This window comes from Macaca nemestrina, chromosome 7 (genome assembly GCF_043159975.1).
Source record: "Macaca nemestrina isolate mMacNem1 chromosome 7, mMacNem.hap1, whole genome shotgun sequence".
NCBI lineage: Eukaryota > Metazoa > Chordata > Mammalia > Primates > Cercopithecidae > Macaca > Macaca nemestrina.
In genome coordinates this window covers 156,522,724-156,545,652 of record NC_092131.1, presented here as the reverse complement: position 1 = coordinate 156,545,652, position 22,929 = coordinate 156,522,724, and the positions used below count along the sequence as shown (strand labels likewise).

At 44.4% G+C, this 22,929-nt stretch overlaps 1 long non-coding RNA gene across 1 annotated transcript; it reads right to left on the bottom strand.

Moving 5' to 3' along the window:
- Positions 1 to 2,250: 2,250 nt before the first annotated feature.
- LOC139364133 (uncharacterized) lies at positions 2,251 to 3,777 on the bottom strand. The gene is made up of 2 exons (XR_011625427.1): positions 3,444 to 3,777; positions 2,251 to 2,397 (listed from the first exon to the last, which is right to left on the bottom strand). It is a non-coding gene; the product is annotated as an uncharacterized lncRNA (long non-coding RNA).
- Positions 3,778 to 22,929: the final 19,152 nt, after the last annotated feature.

Here is a 22,929-nt window from a genome sequence, read left to right as displayed (position 1 = left end):
CCCGGCTAATTTTTTGTATTTTTAGTAGAGATGGGGTTTCACCGTGGTCTCGATCGCCTGATCTTGTGATTCGCCCGCTTCGGCCTCCCAAAGTGCTGGGATTACAGGCGTGAGCCACCGCGCCCGGCGTCTCTACTAAAATTACAAAAATTATCTGGGTGTGTTGGTGGGCACCTATAATCCCAGCTACTTGGGAGGCTGAGGCAGGAGAAGCGCTTGAACCTGGGAGGCGGAGGTTGCAGTGAGCCAAGATTGCACCACTGCACTCCAGCCTGGGCAACAGAGCAAGACTGTTTCTAAAAAAAAAAAAAAAAAAAAAAAAGAAGAGTGAATTGTCAGGGCACTGTGGGTGGCTCACACCTGTAACCCAAGCACTTTGGGAAGTTGAGACGAGTGGATCCCTTGAGCTCAGGAGTTCAAGACCAGCCTGAGCAACATGGCGAAACCCCATCTCTACAAAAAATAAGCCGGGCATGGCAGTGTGCACCTGTAGTCCCAGCTACTTGGGAGGCTGAGATGGGAGGCTCACCTGAGATGAGAGGCTCACCCGAACCTGGGAGGTTGAGGCTGCAGTGAGCCATGATAGTGGCAGAGCAAGATCTTGTCTCAAAAAATTAAAAAAAAAAATACATAGAAGAGTGAATCCTCAGCCATGCCAAGTGTGTTACATCAATGTCAGTGTCTTTGCTGGGAGGAAGTGGGATCCTGAAACTTGAGATGGAAAAATCCAGGTTGATAAACTTGAAAATCTTGAATCCTCAGATTCCCCTGAACCCTCTGGGTCTGAAGAAGCAGCTCAGTCCTTCCTGTGAAAGGCCGATGATCCCACTTTACTTAAAATGATGTAGATGGTTAGGCCTAGCTTCTGCGGGAGAGTGGTTGGTTGTGAGGGCCGCAAGATGGGCATTCTTCCAGAATGTAAAAATATCTCACTGTGGGTGGAAGTTCCCAAAGACCTGGAAGATCCAGAGGTGTTTCAGGCCCAGAGGCGGCTGCTAGAAGCCACGTATGGCCCAGAAGGGTCACAGATCCCTTACACTGAGCAGGTGAGCAAGGCCATGCTTGAGCTGAAGGCTCTGAAATCTTCAGATCTCACTGAGGTCATGGTTTTTGGCTCCTATTTGTACAAACTCTGGACCAAGTGGATGCTGCAAGTCCGTGGCTGAGTGGTTCCAGCTTGGTTTAAACTCTGCTCCTGAGTGATGAATTAAGGAAAAAACCATCTGTTTTGGCGTCTCTGCCCTTGCTCTGACTCCAGCTGTGAATATCGTTTTTGAATGTTGCAAATTCAAGAATAAAGTTTTAAATAAACAGTAAATAGTTTTAAAAAATGACTTAGAGGCCTTTGGCTTGCATCATCCCCATAATGCATAAGATCACATCCATCCATCCCCATAATTAACTCTCATCTCCCCACCCGGCCACCAGACCAGTGCTGGGATCAGGGAGCACCGTACCTAGCACCTCCCTTAGCTGCTAAGGGAAACATGGATCACCTGCTAAAAGAGATGCAGGGTATAGCTAGTATGTATTGGCAGGAGCTGGGAGTGAATATGTGGAACTGGATGCTAAGGAGGCTGGATCAGTAGAGATAAAGAAGAATTTATGGATAAGGGAGCACTCTTCCATAACACAGGATTTAACATCTTGGGAAAGAGTGTTAACTTGCTGCCAAGATAGTTTTTGAGAAAGCTTAGAAGAAATATAATAGAAAATTCAGACTACTTTGGAACATAGCAAAGGAGTAAAGGGTTCAGAGATATGTGCTTTCTAGAGTAGTTATATAGGTCTGGAAAACCCATCTGCTATGTTCTGCAGAAGAATCCAGATGATACTCCATTTATTAAAGGGATAAGGAATGTGCTGGTAAAAGGAGGCACCAGAATCATTGAGAAACTCAGTGATCTTCTGTAGGCCAGGCCATAGAAGTAAGATAAGCCATTGTAAAACTGGGCTCCCTAATAGACAGGGGTAGGATAGGATTCTATCATGTAACAGAGGTTAGGTAGTAGCACTTAAACCATCACATGCAAAGTAGGTGAGATTATCATAGTAAGCAGAAAAAAACAGAGCGTTTCCCAGAGGGGTCTGAGACAAAGAGGGCTGTGGAGATGGTTGTGAGATGATGGGTCTAGGGGCAAGGTGGACAACCAGTACAAGTTTTGACTATTGCTCAATCTATAAAATGAAAAGAAATTAAGAATGAATGATCAGGAGGCTGAGAGCAGCTGCCCAAATAAAAAGACATGGTTGCTTGGCCAGTTTCTGTATCTGAGCCAGTTTTCAGGTCCAGAACCCAGTGGGTGAAGTCTGCCGTGCCAGATGTATCCTTGCCAGTGAAGACTAGTATGGTCTCAGGTACAGACTGTTGGCCTGATGAATACAGTCATTTCCATCCTGATAAGAAAAGAGAATAAGAATCAGTTCAGGCCAGGTGTAGTGGCTCACGCCTGTAATCCCAGCACTTTGGGAGGCCAAGGTGGAAGGATCCCTTGAGCTTAGGAGCTTAAGATGAGCCTGGGCAACATGGCGAAACACCATCTCTACAAATTGCAAAAATTAGCTGAGCGTAGTGACTCACACCTCTAGTCCCAGCCACTTGGGAAGCTGAAGTGGGAGGATGGCTTGAGCCTGGGAGGCAGAGGTTGCAGTGAGCCAAGATTGCACTACTGCACTCCAGACTGGGCAACAGAGTGAGATCCTGTCTCAATTTAAAAAAAAAAAAGAAAGAAGAAGAAAAAAAGAATCAGTTTGCATTCATGTGGAAATGGACACAATAAGTATTAATTTATGTTTCCACCCTAGGGCTATGTTAACTTTTCTGTCCTTTCACATAATATAGTAGAAAGACATTCAGATCACCTGGAGATGCAGATTATCACATTGGTTTATTACAACTATCACTTCATTGAACTGGATGAGCAAGAAGTCGCCAACATGTGGGTGGCCCTGGAAAAAAAATTTGTGCTCCAGAGAGTGGGAGAGAAACCTTATGAAGATTCAGTGTTCTAAGACATCAGTGAAGTTTTTTTTGTTTTGTTTTTTTGTTTTTTTTGAGATGGAGTCTCGCTCTGTAGCCCAGGCTGGAGTGCAGTGGCTCAATCTCCACTCACTGCAAGCTCCGCCTCCTGGGTTTACGCCATTCTCCTGCCTCAGCCTCCCGAGTAGCTGGGACTACAGGCGCCCACCACCACACCTGGCTAGTTTTTTGTATTTTTAAAGTAGAGACGGGGTTTCACCATGTTAGCCAGGATGGTCTTGATCTCCTGACCTTGTGATGCACCCGTCTCGGCCTCCCAAAGTGCTGGGATTACCAGCTTGAGCCACTGCGCCCGGCCGGAGTTTTTAAAGGTCTAGTGGAGGGTATGCTAGGACATCCCCTCTGAAGTAAAGGATACATTGTTGAGTTTGTATCTGCCATCACTAGGAAGGAAACGCAATACCTGGTAGAACTCTATGTTCTGGTGGCAGCATATACCAAGCTCCAGCTCATTTATGGTGTAATGTGGAAAGCTTTCCAGAGCAAGACATGGCTTTGCAACAGGTCCAGCCTGTGGTGCAGGCAGCACTGTTATTTGGACCTTAAGATGGAGAAGCCCCTATGATGTTGGAGGTATCAATGGTGGGAAAAGATGTCTTGTGCAGTTTATGGCAAGCCCACATAGACCCTAGGATTTGGAACACGGCCCACCATCTACACAGAATTTATAGACCTTTTAAAAATCAGCTTCTGGTATGCTACTGGCCTTGACAGAAATAGAGCATCTGATTATGTACTATGTATCCATGTGACCAGAAGGGCCCATTATGAGCTAGCTTCTGGGTTCTACAAGAACCACCAAGTCATAAGGTCAGGTAGGCCTAACAGCAACCCATTGTAATTGGGAAGTGGTACATCTGGACTGGGTACAAGCAGGCTCAGAGTGTACAGCTATCACCTAGGCACAGCTATCACACAGACCCCAGTTACATTAACAGACACCAGTTACATTGACAGACATTGCCACTTTTATGGTTTTAGCTAACATTACCTATGTGAAAAGATACTAGCAAAACTTTGTCTTAGTAAGGTTCCAATTAGGAAGACATAAATGATTCTGAGTATTTGAAAATAGAGTTTATGATAGAGAATTGTTACTATTGATAGATAATTGTTAATCAACAGGGGATGGTGAGGCAATCCAGAGATTAGCAATGATAGACAGCCACTGTACCCTTGGCTGGAGAAGAAGTGGTATTCCTGGAACCCAGGGGTAGGGGTTACCTGGTATGCCAGTCATCAATTTATTGTCTCTTCACTCCAAATCCATTCTTCATTGCCTGTAGTCATAATTCTAAGATGGCCCCCAAGATTCTTATAGGACCTTGTCCAGGTCCTGTGTAATCCCTTTTCCTTGAGTATAGATGGGACTGTGAACATGATGGATTTTACTCCCGTGATTAGGTTACATCAGATGACAAAGATGAAGATGTAATTGAGATCTCAAATCAGTTGACTTCGAGTTAATCGAAGGGTGGTTTTCCTGAGTGGGTCTGACCTACTCAGGTGCTTTCTTGAAAGGGAAAGAGGACTCTTCTTGGGAGAGGAGATTCAAAGTTAAGAGGGCCCATGGAGGGGGCGACATGGCCAGAGTACCCTCTAGTTGTTGAGAGTGGTCCCTGGTTGACAGCCAGCAAGAAAAACAAGGTCTTTAGTTCTACAACTGCAAGGAACTAAATTCTGCCAATGACCTAAATGAACTTGGAAGTGGATCACTTCCTACTTGATCCTCCAGATGAATATGTAGCCAGCTGACACCTTGATTTCAGCTGTGTGAGACCTTAAGCAGAGTACCCAGACAAGATGTGCCAGACTCCTAAGCCGCAGGAGCTGTGCAATAATAACTTTGTGTTGTTTAAGCCACTAAGTTTGTGGTGATATGTTATGCATCAATAGCAAACTAATACAGGCCCTGTAAATAGTTTTCCTCCTGCATGATATTAAGCTTTGCTGGTAGACGGTGCTGGAGAGACATTGCACAGGAAGGTTTTTTTTTCTCTCTCTTTCTGACTTCCATGTGCTCCTCTCACGGTGTTCCTGCAGTATGTACAGCATCTGCCATACTTGGCTCCTGCAACACACATGGCTTCTGTAGTGCCCAGCTTGTGCATGCAGCTTCTGCAGTATTTCGTAGCTGGCAGCACACAGTACCTCCCCATGGGGAATTTCCCCAGCATCGCCTAAGGTAGCTTTGCAATGGGTGGCAAGGTTTGGTATCTCTCTGTAGACAGCTTCTGTTAGTACCTCAGCAAGTGCTTCTGGCATGGCACCTCAGCTTCACTATCCAGTGAGCCAAGGCTATTCCCTCTCCAACAAGATCTGGATTTTTGTCTTGGTGAGGTTGCAGAGATCTTACTTGGATGCTTTATCTCAGTCCCAGGGTTGTGACTGCTCCTTATATCTGCTATTCTTGTATTCTTTAGAATTCTCTTTCTTACTGCGTTACTCCAATATCTCTCTAATAAATTTTCTTTATTTTAAATTTTAATTTAACTTTTTAATCTTATTTTTTGAGTTGGGACCTTGCTATGTTGTCCAGGCTGGTCTTGAACTCCTGGGTCCAAGCAATTCTCCCTCCTTGGCCTTTCAAAGTGCTGGTATTACAGGCGTGAGCCACTGTGCCTGGCCTAATTTTCTATATTAAATTTTTCCTGTTTAAATTACTATGTGCATTATTTTTCCTGATTGGACCCTGACTGATATATCTGACAAAGTTGGACTCACAGCAGGACTCTTCAGTTGGGAGCTGGGGCCAGATGGGAGAGCCAGTCATTGCTCCAGTTGTCTTCTAAGGCAAAAAGGAAGGAGAAATACCTTGATTTCTTCTTTACCATCCACTTCCAATCTCCCAGCCTGTAACCTCTACTGGTGCCTCCCATTGGCCAAACTCAGCTGGAAGCAAGCTGGCACGGGGACCAGGAAAGCCAGCCCCTGTGGTAGGGGGCAGAGCAGGGAAGGTGAGGGTGGGACTGAGGGTAACCAGGACTGATAAAATCCTGCAGTAGTCATTGGCATTCAGGGATTAGTTCTGCTAAGTTTATGACGAGATACAGACAGACTATATTTATCTCTTTATTAAGTAAATTAATTTAAAGTCTATTTTTCCCTCTGGGAGCACATAATAGAGATTTTTCTGAAAACTTAGAGGGAAAAATGACATCTTGAAATATTTAGCTGTTAATAAAAATTAATGCCTTTAAATATACTCTTTCATCTACTACATCAAATAAGCAGTTTAGAAAAAATACTTTAAAATGAAGATAAGTGAATAATTAATTTTAAAGACAGCACTTTCATAAATAAATTCAAAAAATATTGACAAGAAATTTACAGGAAGTCCAAAGACTAGGGCAATAATTTAGAAATTACTTGATCCACTGGCTTTTTTTTTTTTTTTTTTTTTTTGAGACGGAGTCTTGCTCTGTCACCCAGGCTGGAGTGTGGTGGCCGGATCTCTGCTCACTGCAAGCTCCGCCTCCCGGGTTTATGCCATTCTCCTGGCTCAGCCTCCCGAGTAGCTGGGACTGCAGGCGCTCGCCACCTCGCCCGGCTAGTTTTTTGTATTTTTTTAGTAGAGACAGGGTTTCGCCATGTTAGCCAGGATGGTTTCGATCTCCTGACCTCGTGATCCGCCCGTCTCGGCCTCCCAAAGTGCTGGGATTACAGGCTTGAGCCACCGCGCCCGGCCTCCACTGGCATTTTTAATCTGAAAAAGGAATTGGAGACTCTGAACTCTTTGTATTATTGACCTCATTACATTATAAGGAAATTGAATTTTTAAAATATCATCTCACCTTTTGATCTGGAGAATCTTTGGAAATAATTCACATTTAGCAACTGAAACACTTTGAAGAGAACATTTTAAGTAAAAAAAGGACTATTTTGCAAAGCTAATGCAAGTACTTATTTTAGCAATTTTAAATGAAGCATGATCTATCTCCTAGCTAATTTAAATAAATCTATCCTAAAAGGAAAGCTGAGTCCTGGAATAATATATGATGCCTATGGTCATTAAAATCACACTTTTTCCATAACATAGAAAGAGAATAAAGTAATAATGACGTATGGCTACTTCGATGTCTACATATCAGATTAACAAATGAGTTTTGTGTAAACCCCAAAGTGGAAGAAGAATAGCTGTTTTTTGAATAATAGTTAAATTTACTTGAATGAATCACCATCTGTGACTAGTTTTACTAATAGTTCAAAAACACTGATACTATTTCAAATGATTAACACTCAATATTATGGATATTCATTTACTGTCAGATTTGATAATACTAAATAAAAAATTAAAAAGATACCCCACCTGCCAATGGAAGCAGAACACTGGTATTGGTGATGTTCTCTGTCCCTCACAGCTTGACCATCTAACTTTGCAGGTTTGGAACTTTAGTTGCCAGCTTAGCCAGTTGACATTAACCACTAAAAAACTGCCTATTGTATGAAGTTGATTTGCAAAAACGAAGTGAATTTTAATAAAACATAGAATTGCCAAGCCCTCTGATATTCATTTAAGTCATTTAGTCCCTCTTATTTCAACAGAAAAGTCTACATAAGAAGCCAAATTAAGGTTGAATGGTTACTTAGGAAACCTAAAGTCTATTTAAGATATCACATTAAAGTTAGTGAATATATGTATCCAAGACACTAATAATAGAAATAATACTATTTCTTCTAGCCATAATAAATGCTCGGTTAGTGGGTGCTATTATTTACAATAGTGTCTTGCAACAGTTTACAAATCTTGTTCATGTAATATGTGCTTGATTCTTACAAGAACTACACGGAGTAATGGGTCTAGTATTATCATAAGCATGCCTCTTTTACTGATAAAAAACAGAGGTTCAGGCCGGGCGCGGTGGCTCAAGCCTGTAATCCCAGCACTTTGGAAGGCCGAGATGGGCGGATCACAAGGTCAGGAGATCGAGACCATCCTGGCTAACACGGTGAAAACCCGTCTCTACTAAAAAATACAAAAAAACTAGCCGGGAGTAGTGGCCGTCACCTGTAGTTCCAGCTACTTGGGAGGCTGAGGCAGGAGAATGGCGTAAACCCGGGAGGCGGAGCTTGCAGTGAGCTGAGATCCGGCCACTGCACTCCAGCCTGGGTGACAGCGCGAGACTCCGTCTCAAAAAAAAAAAACAAAAAACCCCAAAAAAACCAAAAAAAACCAGAGGTTCAGAGAGTAAGTGACTTGACTAAAATCTCGTAGCGGATATTTTTGACATCTGTTGTTTTGGTTGGGCCAATTTCCTTCCTCTTTTTGGTAATAGGACTCTGATTTTTCCTTTAAGGAACTACTCAGTGCCTTTCTATGACTCCTAGCAGGTCTGCCAATCAAGGGGCTCTGCCTCTGTCTGTTATGTGTGACCCACACTGACCCATCAGGGTCCACTATATTCCCCTGGATGCAGAGATTGGTGTATGGGTGGGCATGTGATCCAAGTTATTTTTATTTTTTTTTTTTCCAGATGGAGTCTTGCTTTGTTGCCCAGGCTGGAGTGCAGTGGTGCAATCTTGGCTCACTGCAGCCTCTGTCTCCTGGGTTCAAGCAATCCTCCTACCTCAGCCTCCCAAGTAGCTGGGATTACAGGCATGTGCCACCACACCTGGCTAATTTTTGTATTTTTAGTAGAGACGGAGTTTTACTATGTTGGCCAGGCTGGTCTCGAACTCCTGACCTCAAGCAAGCCACCTGCTTCAGCCTCCCAAAGTGCTGGGATTACAAGTGTGAGCCACTGTGCCTGGTTTCAAGTGTTTTTTTTTTTTTGAATGCTAGGAGCAAGCTGGCTTCACTTGGGAGATGTAAGGATCATGAAACCCTGGAGCTATTTTCCTATCACATTGAGAGAGCTGTTAGAGTAAATGCTACATAGGAGAAAGCGGAGTGGAGAACTGAAGGGAGAGAGAGGGAGAGAATCCTGTGGATCAAAACTTCCTTTGTTTGCTTAGGAAGGTCTGGACTTTACTGGCTAGTTAGTTAGACAAAAATCTAATACAGCTAATGATTATCTTAGCTGGGCTTGAAACAAATCTTTTGACTTTAGCCCTTTGCTCTTTCTTTTTTTGGGATCTTTGAGGTGTTGTTTTTCTGGCCGGAAACCTCTGTGGCTGGTGGTGCCTTTGCCCGAGTTCTTGTCCTGTGTCCAGGAAGAATGATGTATGCAGACAAATGGACGGTGAGCAAGATGAAGAAGAACTTTACTGAGTGTTAGAACAGCTCAGAGGAGACCCTCCTGGGTTCAAGTGATTCTCATGCTCAGCGAGCAGCTCCTCTCTGTGGGCAGGTCATCCCATCGAGTGTGCAGCTCTCAGCATAGAGGAGGCCTGGAGTGGGTGGCTCCTCTTTGCTGACAGGTCATCCCCACAAGTGTTCAGCTCTCAGCAGAGAGAGTAGTTCCTCTATGCAGCTGGTCATCCAGATGTCTGCCCTGCTCTGGCTGAGTCTGGGGTTTTTATGGTCTTCATTCAGAGTGGGGGGGAAGTGTATGCTGATTGGTCCATGGGCAGCAATGGGTGGGCTCAGGAAAAAGCACTGCAAGTTCCTTGTCTGGTGGGCAGGACTGGTAGGACCTTCCCTGGCTTGAAGGTGGGGCTTCAGTGGGGACCCACCCCCTTCCTCCCAGGAGCCTGTCTGCCTCTCACGGCCATTGATTAGCACCCAGGATGTTTGTGCCAAGAGGTGCCTGCAGGCCAGTGTTGAGCTGCCTGCAGTGCCCCTCAGCTTTCCTCCCACGATCCTCATCACCCAAAGTCTGGAGGGGACTGATGCAGCAGGGGGCTGGTGTGTCAGCACTGCTCTGAGCATAAGCCCACCTGGCCAGGCTGCAACAGTGCTGGGGCTTGGCCCCAACCTTGCTCCACAATTGGAGCAGGTACTGACAGTGGGAGAAGCCAGGCAGCAGGAACAGGTGCTGGCAGTGGGAGGGGGGCCCTCCCAGGCTCCCAAGAGCACAGAGACACCTGGGTCTGCAGCCACTGCAGGACAGCTGCAGTGGCATCTGGGAAGGGCAGGGCTCCTGCCTGCTCCATGCAGTGTATTTTCCTTTAAGGAAATACTCAGTGCCTCCCTGCTGTAGCTGGCGTCTTGGCAATGGCCACTCTAGATGAGTTGCTGCTGCCATCATTTCTACTGAGGTATACCTTAGAAAGGTGTCCCTGACTATAAATGTCAAAACTGGTCATGTGCTTTTGTGAGTGATTTGAAATTCTGCCCTCTTTCTATACAGGTATACTGTCCTAAGTTACTTTCTAATGTTAGTTTTAAAAATTAAAGCAAGAGAATGGGAAGACCAGCCATAGACTGGGAGAAAATATTTTCAGAAACATGTCTGATAGGCCAGGTGCACACCTGTAATCCCAGCACTTTGGGAGGCTGAGGCAGGTAGATCACCTGTAGTCACGAGTTTGAGACCAGTCTGGCCAACGTGGTGAAACCCTGTCTCTACTAAAAATACAAAAATTAGCCGGGTGTGGTGGTGCATGCCTGTAATCCCAGCTAGTTGGGAGGCTGAGGCATGAGAATCACATGAACCCAGGAGGCAGAGGTTGCAGTGAGCCAAGACTGCACCACTGCTCTCTGAGCTGGGTGGCAGAGTCAGACTTCGTCTACAAAAAAAAAAAAAACAAAAAAAAAAACATGTCTGATAAAGTACTATTATGCAAAATATACAGAGAACTCTTAAAACTCAGTGATAAGAAAACAACCTGCTTCAAATATGTGTAAAAGATCTCGACTCACATCTCATTGAAGAAAATTATATAGATAGCAAAGAAACATATGAAAAGATGCTCAACATCATATGCCATTAGGAAATTGCAAATTAAAACAATGAAATACTACTACACAACCATTACAATGGGTGAAATTCAAAATACTGACACCATCAAATGCTGGTGTGGATGTAGAGCAACAGCAACCCTCATTCATCGCACGTTGGTATGCAAAATGGTACAGCCACTTTGGAAGAGTGTTTGGTAGTTTCTAACAAAACTAAACATACTCTTACCCTATGATCCAGAAATCTCACTGCTTGGTATTTACCCAACTGATCTGAAAACTTACATATACACAAAAATCTGCACATGGCATTAATAGCAGTTTTATTCATAATTGCCAAAACTTGGGAACAACCAAGATGTCTTTCAGTGGCTGAATGTACAAGCTGTGGTATATTCATACAATGGAACATTATTCAGTGCTAAAAGAAATGAGTTCTTAAGCCATGAAAAGATATGGAGGAAGCTTAAATGCATATTAGTAAGTGAAAGAAGGCAGTCTGAAAAGACTACATACTATACGATTCCAATTATGTGACAATCTGGGGAGGGCAAAATTATGCAGTCAAAAGATCAGTGGTGGCCAGGAGCTGCAGGGAGCGAGGGGTGAATAGGTGAGCACAGATGACTTTTGGGGCAGTGGAACTATCTTGTATGACACTCCAGTGGTGAATATATGCCATTATACATCTGTCAAAACCCATAGAATGGGGAATATCAAGAGTGAATCCTAATGCAAACTATGGACTTTGGGTGATAACAATGTATTAATGTAGGTTCATTGATTATAATACGTGAATCATTTTGGTGGGATATTTTGGTAGTGAGGGGTATGAGTGTGTGTGAGCAGGGGACATAGGGGACCTCTGTACTTTTTCTCAATTTATTGTAAACCCAAAACTGTTCCAAAAAATAAAGTCTAGGCCGGGCATGGTGGCTCACGTCTGTAATCCCAGCACTGTGGGAGACCGAGGAGGGTGGATCACCTGAGGTCGGGAGTTCTAGACCAGCCTGACCAACATGGAGAAACCTTGTCTCTACTGAAAATACAAAATTAGGCGCATGCCTATAATCCCAGCTACTGGGAAGCTGAGGCAGGAGAATCATTTGAACCCGGGAGGCAGAGGTTGTGGTAAGCTGAGATTGCACCATTGCACTCCGGCCTGGAAAACAAGAGCGAAACTCCATCTCAAAAAAAAAAAAAAAAAAAAAAAAAAAAAAAAAAAAAGGCTATAAAAAAATCCCATTCTAAAAAAACCTGCCTTTTCTCAGATTGCCTCAAGAAGAAAGACGCTAATAGAAGAAAGACTCTAATTGCTGGCACCTGTGATAGTCACTGATACTATTCACATTCTATTTTTCTCCTTTCCCAAGCACCTGCTAGGAAAATGCTTCCCCACCCCTTTGATGTTGGATGTAGCCATGTGGCTGGCTGTGGGCAATGAAATGTAACCTCTGTCACCTTGAGGGTGAAAGTCTTCAAGAGTTAGGGTGCAATTTGCCATGTTTCTTCTTCCCATGGTAATGACTGGGGGTGTTCCTGCTTATGGTGGAGACTGTCAGCCTGGGTCTCTGAGTGAAGACTTTGTGAAACAGAGTCCTTCATAAAATAGATGTGTGTGTGTTAAGCCCTGAGATGTGAAGGTTATTACAGGACCATCGCCTAGCCTGCCTGACTGTACAGTACCTGATATGGTATCTCTAGTGACCCTCGAATAACATAAAAGAGATAAGGAAAGTTGACTTTCAATCTCTTATTTTAATAAATTACTTGAGGCTGGGCATGGTGGCTCACACCGGTAATCCCAGCACTTTGGAAGGCCAAGGCAGGTGGATCAACCGAGGTTGGGAGTTTGAGACCAGTCTGGCCAATATGGTGAAATCCTGTCTCTACTAAAATACGTTTCAAAAAAAAAAAAAATTAGCCGGGGTGGTGGTACGTGCCTGTAATCCCAGCTACTTGGGAGGCTGAGGCAGGAGAATTGCTTAAACCCGGGAGGCAGAGGCTGCAGTGAGCCAAGATTGTGCCACTGCACTCCAGGCTGGGTGACAGAGCAAGACTCTGTCTCAAAAAAAAAAAAAAAAAAATTACTTTAGTGTTTATATGAAAATAGAAGTTTGGGTCAGGTGCAGTGGCTCATGCTTGTAATCCTAGCATTTGGGAGGCTGAGCAGGTGGGTCACTTGAGCTCAGGGGTTCAAGACCAGCCTGGGTAACATAGTGAGACCCCGTCTCTACAAAAAAATACACAAATTAGCCAGGTGTGGTGGTGTGCTCCGGTAGTCCCAGCTACTTGGGGGGCTGAGGTGGGAGGATCGCTTGAGTCCGGAAGGTTGAGGCTACAGTGAGCCATGATTGTGAAATTGCACTCCAGCCTGAGCATAGAGTGAGACCCTGTCTCAAAAAAAGAAAATAGAAGTTTGAACAAAACTTGGCTTGTATTTGTTTATGTCAAATATTGCAGCCAGGCATGGTGGCTCATGCCCATAATTCCAACACTTCGGGAGGCCGAGGTGGGAAGATTGCTTGAGCCAGGAGTTTGAGACCAGCCTGGGCAACACAGGGAGACCCCCCCATCTCTACAAAAAATAAAAATAAATTATTGGGTCATGGTGCGCCTGACTGTGCTCCCAGCTGTTTGAGAGGCTGAGGCGGGAGGGTTGCTCAAACCCAGGAGGTCAAGGCTTCAGTGAGCCATGATCCCTAAAATAAAATGTTTCTAGTAATTGTGTTCATTTTCTAAAAATTTCAAAAGCCATTGCTCTTGACTTCTGCATATATTTTGCAAAACTTTTTGGTGGCAGAGTTAGGAGGAGGTGTTGGTGAAATAACCCATGTAAAAATATGTTTGTTATATAATGCGAGGAATGAATGTGGAAAGTATAGCAGAGTTACAGTGGGTGGAAGTATTTCAGCACTTTGCTAATGTGAAAGAATATTTCTTATGTAAATACAAGTGAAAAGTGGTTTTTAAAAAAGTGGCTAACCATAGGCAAAATGGTAAACTGTTTTTCTTTTTCTTTTTTCTTTTTTTTTTTTTTTTTGAGACGGAGTCTCACGCTGTTGCCCAGGCTGGAGTGCAGTGGCGCGATCTCGGCTCACTGCAAGCTCCGCCTCCTGGGTTCACGCCATTCTCCTGCCTCAGCCTCCTGAGTAGCTAGGACTACAGGCGCCCGCCACCGCGCCCGGCTAATTTTTTGTATTTTTAGTAGAGACGGGGTTTCACTGTGGTCTCGATCTCCTGACCTTGTGATCCGCCCGCCTCGGCCTCCCAAAGTGCTGGGATTACAGGCTTGAGCCACCGCGCCCGGCCTTACTGTTTTTCTTTAGTACTTCAATTTCTTTGATTTTCTACTTACTTCTTCCCTCCCTTTTAATTATTTTGCAAGAGCCTCAGCCTATATGAATGTGTTCACATTTTCAACATCTATCCAATAGAAGCATAAGGTCATGGGCTGCAGTATCTTTCTCTTGTATATCTTCCCCTTTCCCCTCCCTTTTTCTCTGCAGCCCTGGTGATTACATCTTTTTTTTTGTATTTTTGAGACAGAGTCTCGCTCTGTCACCTAGGCTGGAGTGCAGTGGTGCAATCTCTGCTCACTGCAACCTCCACCTCCTGGGTTCAAGCGATTCTCGTGCCTCAGCCTCCTGAGTAGCTAGGATTACAGACATGAGCCACCGCGGCTGGTAATTTTTTGTATTTTTTGTAGAAATGGGGTTTCCCTATGTTGGCCAGGCTGGTCTTGAACTCCTTGCCTCAAGTGATCTGCCCACCTCCGCCTCCCAAAAGTCTGGGATTACAGGCATGAGCCACTGCACCTGGCCAGTCCTTACTTCTTACTCACTGAAATCTTTTGTGCCACCCCCTGCTTTGTCTTCCTCCAATACTTTCTTCTGTTTTTGGAAAAAGATCAAGAGAGAGATAAAGGGAAGGGTGGAAATAAATGTCTGTGAGATAAGTAGGTCAAACACATTCTAAATATAGGACATCTGATCCGTAAAAGGAACAGAAAATATTCATGGACTAATATTTCTTTCTTTACTTGAATCTCTTACCCACCTTCTCCCTTTAGGTCAGCAAAAAATAAAGGATATAGAAAAATTTAAAACAGCAAAACTAAAAGGTGAATTAAGTTTTGATGTATTTATTGCATTATATTTGCTCTTCCTCTTTTGCATTTCATAGTCCTTGAAATCCAATGGCCTTATTTTTGCTGTGAATACAACACACACACACACACACACACACACACACACACAGAGTGTTTAACACTTTTGAGATATTGTTTCTTTGAACTAACTTATTCAGAGCTACATTTTATGTTCTTTTGTCTTCTTAAATTCTTTTGGTCTAACAGACTATGCAATACCTTTCTCCATTAGGTCCTCCTACTAACCATTTAACCTGTGTCACTGTTGTCTTCTCCAGAGGACAGTTAGTGCCTTGAGGCCCTTGACTCTGAAGTAGATTTTTGCTACTTATGATGTTTTTTTCCTGCCTGAAAGGCTTTACTAATTTTTCTCTTCAGATTACATTTTACCTGTCTTTTAAGGTATGGCTTAAATCCCATTTCCTCTATTAAAATTTAAAGCTTTCCTTAGTTACTTTCCACTTGTGCACTATACAACTGCACATCTGTGACAGGATGAATAATGGCCCCCCAAAGATGTCCATATTCAAGTCCTCGGAGTCTGTGAATGCTAGCCTCCATGGCAGAAGGGACTTTGCCGATGTAATTAAATTAAGGACCTTGAGATGGGAAGAGTAGCCTGGATTATGCAGGTGGGCTTAATGTAATCACAAGCGTCCTTATATAGGCAGGAGGATCAGGTGGGAGAGATGGTTATGTGACAATGAAAGCAGGGGGAAAAAGGCCATGTGATGTCGGGCCATGAGACAAAAAAGTTGCAGCCTCTCTGTAAACTGGAAGAGGCAAAATTCTAGGGAAGCAGATTCTTCCCTGGAGCCTCCAGAAAGTACAGAGCTGTGCTGACACCTTCATTTCAGCCCACCGAGCCTGATTTCAGACTTCTAAGCTCCAGACCTGTAAGGAAATAAAACTGTTGGCCGGGCACTGTGGCTCACACCCGTAATCCCAGCACTTTGGGAGGCTGAGGTGGGCAGATCGCGAGGTCAGGAGATTGAGCCCATCCTGGCTAACACGGTGAAACCCCGTCTCTACTAAAATTACAAAAAATTGGCCGGGCGCGGTGGCTCAAGCCTGTAATCCCAGCACTTTGGGAGGCCGAGACGGGCGGATCACGAGGTCAGGAGATCGAGACCATCCTGGCTAACATGGTGAAACCCCGTCTCTACTAAAAAATACAAAAACCTAGCTGGGCGAGGTGGCGGGCGCCTGTAGTCCCAGCTACTCGGGAGGCTGAGGCAGGAGAATGGCGCAAACCCGGGAGGCGGAGCTTGCAGTGAGCTGAGATCCAGCCACTGCACTCCAGCCTGGGCGACAGAGCCAGACTCTGTCTCAAAAAAAAAAAAAAAAAAAAAAAAAATTACAAAAAATTAGCCAGGCGTGGTGGCAGGCACCTGTAGTCCCAGCTACTCCGGAGGCTGAGGCAGGATAATGGCATGAACCCGGGAGGTGGAATTTGCGGTGAGCACAGATGGCGCCACTGCACTCCAGCCTGGGTGACAGAGTGAGAGACTCCATCTCAACAACAACAACAACAACAACAACAAACAAACAAAAAAACTGTGTTGTTTTAAGCTACCACGTTTGTAATTTGTTACACTAGCTATAGGAAACTAAGATGACATCATGTCCTTTATATTCCTCTAGGTCTGTTCCACATAATTTAGCACTTTATTGTCATGCTCACTAATTCTGCTATGTTTAAATGGTAGAATAAAAATTCTTGGTGGACAGGAACTAGGATTTTTACTTTTACCCTCTACAATGCCTAGTCCAGTTCTAGGTATTCAGGTGTTTGGAGTGAATTATAACTTTGGTGCATAAAAGGGAATGGGAGAGATGAAAGGCATTTTAAAAGACATATAAATCAGCAAACTGTATTTACGTCCTTGCCATCAAATTCCAGTATTTTGCTTTTGAGCTCTGTGCCACATGCAGTGTTATGTTAAGCATGTAGCAGCCATTTCACAGAGACTGGAACACACAGGGTATTTGACAAGCACCTGATGTGTTAGTAACCCCAAGAGAGGGTTTTTGGGTCACATGCAAGAAAGAATTTGGGATGAGTCCACAAAGTAAAGTGAAAGCAAGTTTATTAGAGAAGTAAACAAACAAAAGAATGGCTACGAGCCGGGCGCAGTGGCTCATGCCTGTAATCCTAGCACTTGGGAGGCTGAGGCGGGCACATCACGAGGTCAGGAGATCGAAACCATCTGGCTAACACGGTGAAACCCCATCTCTACTAAAAATACAAAAAATTAGCCGAGCTTGGTTGCGGGTGCCTGTAGTCCCAGCTTTTCAGGAGGCTGAGGCAGAAGAATGGCATGAACCTGGGAGGCGGAGCTTGCGGTGAGCGGAGATTGAGCCACTGCACTCCAGCCTGGGCGACAGAGAGAGTCTCCATCTCAAAAAATAAAAAAGAATGGCTACTCCATAGGCAGAGCAGTGGCACGGGCCGATTGGCTCAGTATACTTATGGCTGTTTCTTGATCATATGCTAAATAAGGGGTGGATATTCAATGAGTTTTCCAGGAAACGAGTGGGGAATTCCTGGAACCGAGGGTTCCTCCCCTTTTTGGACCATATAGAGTAACTTCTGAACGTTGCTATGGCATTTGTAAACTGTGATGACGCTGGTGGGAGTATCTTTTTGTGTGTTAATGCATTAAAATTAGTGTATAATGATCAGTGAGGATGACCAGAGGTCACTTTTGTCACCAGCTTGGTTTTGGTCAGCTTCTTTACTGCATCCTGTTTTATCAGCGGGGTCTTTGTGACCTGCATCTTGGGCCAACCTTCTGTCTCATCCTGTTACTAAGAATGCCTGTCCTCCTGGGAACGCAACCCAGCAGGTCTCAGCTTCCTTTTAACCAGCCTCTGTTCAAGACGGAGTCGCTCTGCTTGGCATGCCTCTAACAGATGCATTCAGCTGAAATCTGTGGGGGTAGAGGGAAAAGGAGAAAGAGAAAAGCAAGATGGGTTTGGTACAAAGTCCTCCTTGTCTATTTAGCTGATTAGTTTTTGTCACATTAAGTAAAGTTAAAATGCCGAAAAAGATCATCAAATTTCCAACATGAATTGTTCCGTAAAGCAAAATAGAAGATAATGAAAAATCGGCAGGGTGTAACAGTTTAATTTCATCCACTGAATTTAAATAACCAGTATTTTGGCCAGGTATGGTGGCTCCACCTGTAATCCCAACACTTTGGGAGACTGAGGCAGGAGGATCACTCAGGCTCAGGATTTCAAGACGAGCCTGGGCAATATAGTGAGACCTTGTTTTTATTTTTAATAATAATAAAAAATAACCAGTATTTTTAAATCCATGTAATATGGTTAATACTCCGCTAAGAGATAAAGAGCTACAGACAACCCACAGGACACGGCTTTATTCTAAATGGCCTTACTATCTAGTTGGGAGATAATACTAACAACCAACTAAGGTTACCAGGCAGTTTATCAAATGCCATATTGTGTGATGCAGACTTTAAAGATTATAGATATCTGGAAATGGGGCTAGAGAATCAATACTTCCTTCATTCATCGAATATTTATTGAGAACCTATTATGATTCTGCGTGAATAAGAGTGTATGTTCGGAGTTTGCAATCTAAAAGAGGGAGGCAAAGAAAATAACTAATACAAGAACAAATTAAGTGGACGGGCATGGTGGCTCATGCCAGTAATCCTAGCACTCTGGGAGGTTGAGGCTGGCAGATCACTTGAGTTCAGGAGTTCGAGACCAGCCTGGGCAACATAGCAAAACCCGTCTCTACCACGGGGGGAGAAAAAAGAACAGATTAAGTGCTAAAATAGCAGGATGCTTTGTAGTTGATAAAGGGTTATTACTGTAACTTCTGAATGAAAGGAGAAGTGGGACTGTGAATGATTTTAAAGTAAAGGCTTTAAGACTGAGCCTTGAAAGAGAAGTAGGACTTTTTTTCTTTTTTTGAGACAGAGTCTTGCTCTGTCACCCAGGCAGGAGTGCAGTGGTGCCATCTCGGCTTACTGCAACCTCCACCTCCTGGGTTCAAGCGATTCTCTGCCTCAGCCTCCCGAATATCTGGGATTTCAGGCATGTGCCACCATGCCCAGCTAAGTTTTGTATTTTTTTTTTTTGAGACGGAGTCTCGCTCTGTCACCCAGGCTGGAGTGCTGTGGCCGGATCTCAGCTCACTGCAAGCTCCGCCTCCCGGGTTCACGCCATTCTCCTGCCTCAGCCTCCCGAGTAGCTGGGACTACAGGCGCCCACCACCTCGCCTGGCTAGTTTTTTGTATTTTTTAGTAGAGATGGGGTTTCACCGTGTTAGCCAGGATGGTCTCGATCTCCTGACCTCGTGATCCGCCCGTCTCGGCCTCCCAAAGTGCTAGGATTACAGGCTTGAGCCACCGCGCCCAGCTAAGTTTTGTATTTTTAGTAGAGACAGGGCTTCACCATGTTGGCCAGGCTGGTCTCAAGCTCCTTACTGGCCAGGCTGGTCTCAAGCTCCTTACTTCAGTTGATCTGCCCACCTAGGCCTCCCAAAGTGCTAGGGATTATAGGTGTGAGCCACCGCACCCAGCTGAAAAGTAGGACTTTGAAAATGTTGATTAAGTCAAACTCTGTAAAATGTTTGAAGAGCTTTTTTATTTTGAGCCAAATGTGAGTGGCCAATGGCCCATGACACAGCCTCAGGAGATCCTGAGAACATATGCCCAAGGTGGTCAGGCTGTTAGCAGAAAGGGGTACTGATTCAGACCCCAGGAGAGAGTGCTTGGTTCTTGCACAAGAAAGAATTCTGATGAGTCCATAGAATAAAGCGAAAGCAAGTTTATTAAGAAAGTAAAGGAATAAAGAATGGCTACTCATAGGCAGAGCAGTGGCTTAGGCTGCTCACTGATTACACTTATAGTTATTTCCTGATTATATGCTAAATAAGGGGTGGATTATTCACGAGTTTTCCAGAAAAGGGGTGGGCAATTTCTGGAACTGAGGATTCTTCTCCTTTTTAGACCATATAGGGTAACTTCCTGATGTTGCCATGGCATTTGTAAACTGTCATGGTGCTGGTGGGTGTGTCTTTTAGCATGCTAATGCATTATAATTAGCAAATAATGAGCAGTGAGGATGACCAGAGGTCACTTTTGGCACCATCTTGGTTTTGGTGGGATTTGGCTGGCTTCTTTACTGCAAGGTCTTTGTGACCTGTATCTTGTGCCGATCTCCTATCTTATAATGTGACTAAAAATGCCTAACCTCCTGGGGATGCAGCCCAGTAGATCTCAGCCTCATTTTACCCAGCCCCTATTCAAGATGGAGTTGCTCTGGTTCAAATGCCCCTGACAAGACTACAGTGTAGTTTTATATACTTTAGGAAGACCTAAGACATTCATCAAAACACATAAGATGTACATTGGCTTGGTCTTGAAAGGCGGGACACCTGGAAGCAGAGACTCCAGGGTCACAGTCAATTGAAAGATTATCAGGCTGGTGTGGTGGCTCACGCCTGTAATCCCAGTGCTTTGGGAGGCTGAGGTGAGAGGACTGCCTGAGGCCAAGAGTTCCAGAGCAGCCTGGGCAACATAGGGAGACTTTACATTAGGAAATAAACAAAAAAGACTTACGTTATTATCTAAAGACCTGGAGTCTGCAGAATGTCTGGGTTAAGATAAGGGTTTGTGGAGACCAAGGTGGTTTTTTTTCTTTTGAGACAGAGTTTCACACTTGTTGCCCAGGCTGGAGTGCAATGGTGTGATCTTGGCTCACTGGAACCTCTGCCTCCCACGTTCAAGTGATTCTCCTGCCTCAGCTTCCCAAGAAGCTGGGATTACAGGCACCCGCCACCATGCCCGGCTTCTTTTTTTTTTTTTTTTTTTTTTTTATTTTTAGCAGAGACAGGGTTTCAGTCACCATGTTGGTCAGGCTGGTCTCAAACTCCTGACCTCAGGTGATCCACTCGCCTTGGTCTCCCAAAGTGCTGGGATTACAGGTGTGAGCTACCGAGCCCAGCAGAGATCAAGGTTTTATCATGCAGATGAAGCCTCAGGTAGAGCTCTTATCAGACTTAAAAAGGTGCCAGACTTGGTTAATTCTCTCCTGGGTAAGGGAAAACACCTGGAAAGGAACAGGGCTTTTTCTACAGACTGTAGGTTTCCCACCACAAGATACAGCTTTGCAGGGCCATTTTAAAATATGTCAAAGAAATATATTCTGGGGTTAAATAATTCAATTTCTTTCAGGGCCTGCTATCTGTCGTGATGCTATACTAGAGTCAGGCTGGCTTGGTGTCAAAAATAAAAGTCTAGAAAAGCTAGAAAAAGTCTGTTCTGGCAGTCTTAAGATCTGTTTTCATGTGAATGCTGTTCAGCTGAGCCTGAATTCCAAAGGGAGGGGGGTGTAATGAGGCATGTCCGACCCATCCCCCCGACTAACCCCCAATCCCCACTTCCATCTAGATGATGGAAAAACTAGATTTTCAGGTTTACTTTGGAATGCCCTTGGCCAAGAGGTGGGGGAAAAGGGGTCCATCAGTCAGTTGTGGGGTTTAGAATTTTATTTTTGGTTTACAAAATAATAGAATATTTCATGTTGAAGCACAAGCAAGAGCACTGCAGACATGAAAGGGTATAATTTTAGGAGAATGCTCAGATGGAATAAAGAATGTCTTGAAGGGTAGTATTGTTATTGGTGTTAAAACAAGTTATCACAAACTTAAGACACAGATTATTTCACAGTTCTGTTGGTCAGAAGTCCAACACTGATCGCATGAGGATAAAATCAAGGTGTCATCAGAGCATTAGAGAGGCTTCGGGGGAATGTTTCCTTATCAGTTCCAGCTTCCGGAGGTCACCCACAACGCTGGAGGCTCCCTTCCTCTATATTCAAAGCCAACAATGTTGTATCTCACTAATCATTCTTCATAGTTACTTGTCATTCTTGACTCTCTTTTGCAGTTTTGGAGGCCCTTATGATTACAATTGGCCCACTGGAACAATCCAGGATAATGTTTTTTTTTTTTGAGATGGAGTCTCGCCCTGTTGCCCAGGCTAGAGTGCAGTGGAGCTCATTGCAACCTCTGCCTCCCTGGTTAAAGCGATTCCAGGATAATCTATTTCAACACCAGGTAATTAACAACCTTAATTCCCATTTGCTATGCAAGCTAACACAATCACAGCTTCTGGTGGTTAGGCTGTGGACATCTTTGAGGGGCTATTATTCTGCCTACCATGGGTAATAAGGAGGAGCTAATACTAAGAGGAAAAGAGGCCCAAAGAGGAAAGGGTGTGAATGCACTGATAAGGGCAATGGGGAGCCAGTGCACGTTTCTGAGGCTTGCAAATTCTTATTTTTTTGAAGTAAGCTTTGGTTGCAGCTGAGAAAACTGAACAGGCATAGTTGGGGAGCAACATCAGGAGGCCACCATTACAGTTGAGATGAGAGGGTATAAGCTAGAGGTGGCAGAGCTAAATCGTTTTCTTTGGTCCAAAGCTGTCTACATGCCCTTTTCTAAGTGTTTTCCAACAGAATTCATGAGATCATTCCACAGGATCTCAGCAAGTGCAGTTTCTGATAATTTGGTCGAATTTGTTCAGTAGCTGCTGCAACGGAGGGCTTAAATCTTTCATCTACACTTAACAAGGGGAGACCGGAATAGTGGCAAAACCGTAGTTAGCAAGGCTGAGGCTCGCAGAGACCTAGGCATCGAATTTTTTAATGGTCCAAACCGCAGGGAAAGCGCGCACTCCCTGTTCTTAAGTTTTTCCCTAAACAGGGAGATAACACTAAAAAGCTGTCCCGCGTGAAGGCTGAAAGTCCTGTTTTCTCCCTAGCTTCAGTGAACAAATCCTGACTGCTCGCCCGCGTCCAACAAAGACAACGCTCTTCCGGTCTTCGTGACCCACCCGGTGAGCAGCCCAAACCCGCCACCGTCCTCCCTCAGCTCCCACCAATCGGGTCGCAGGGCCTCGAGCCCCGCACTGC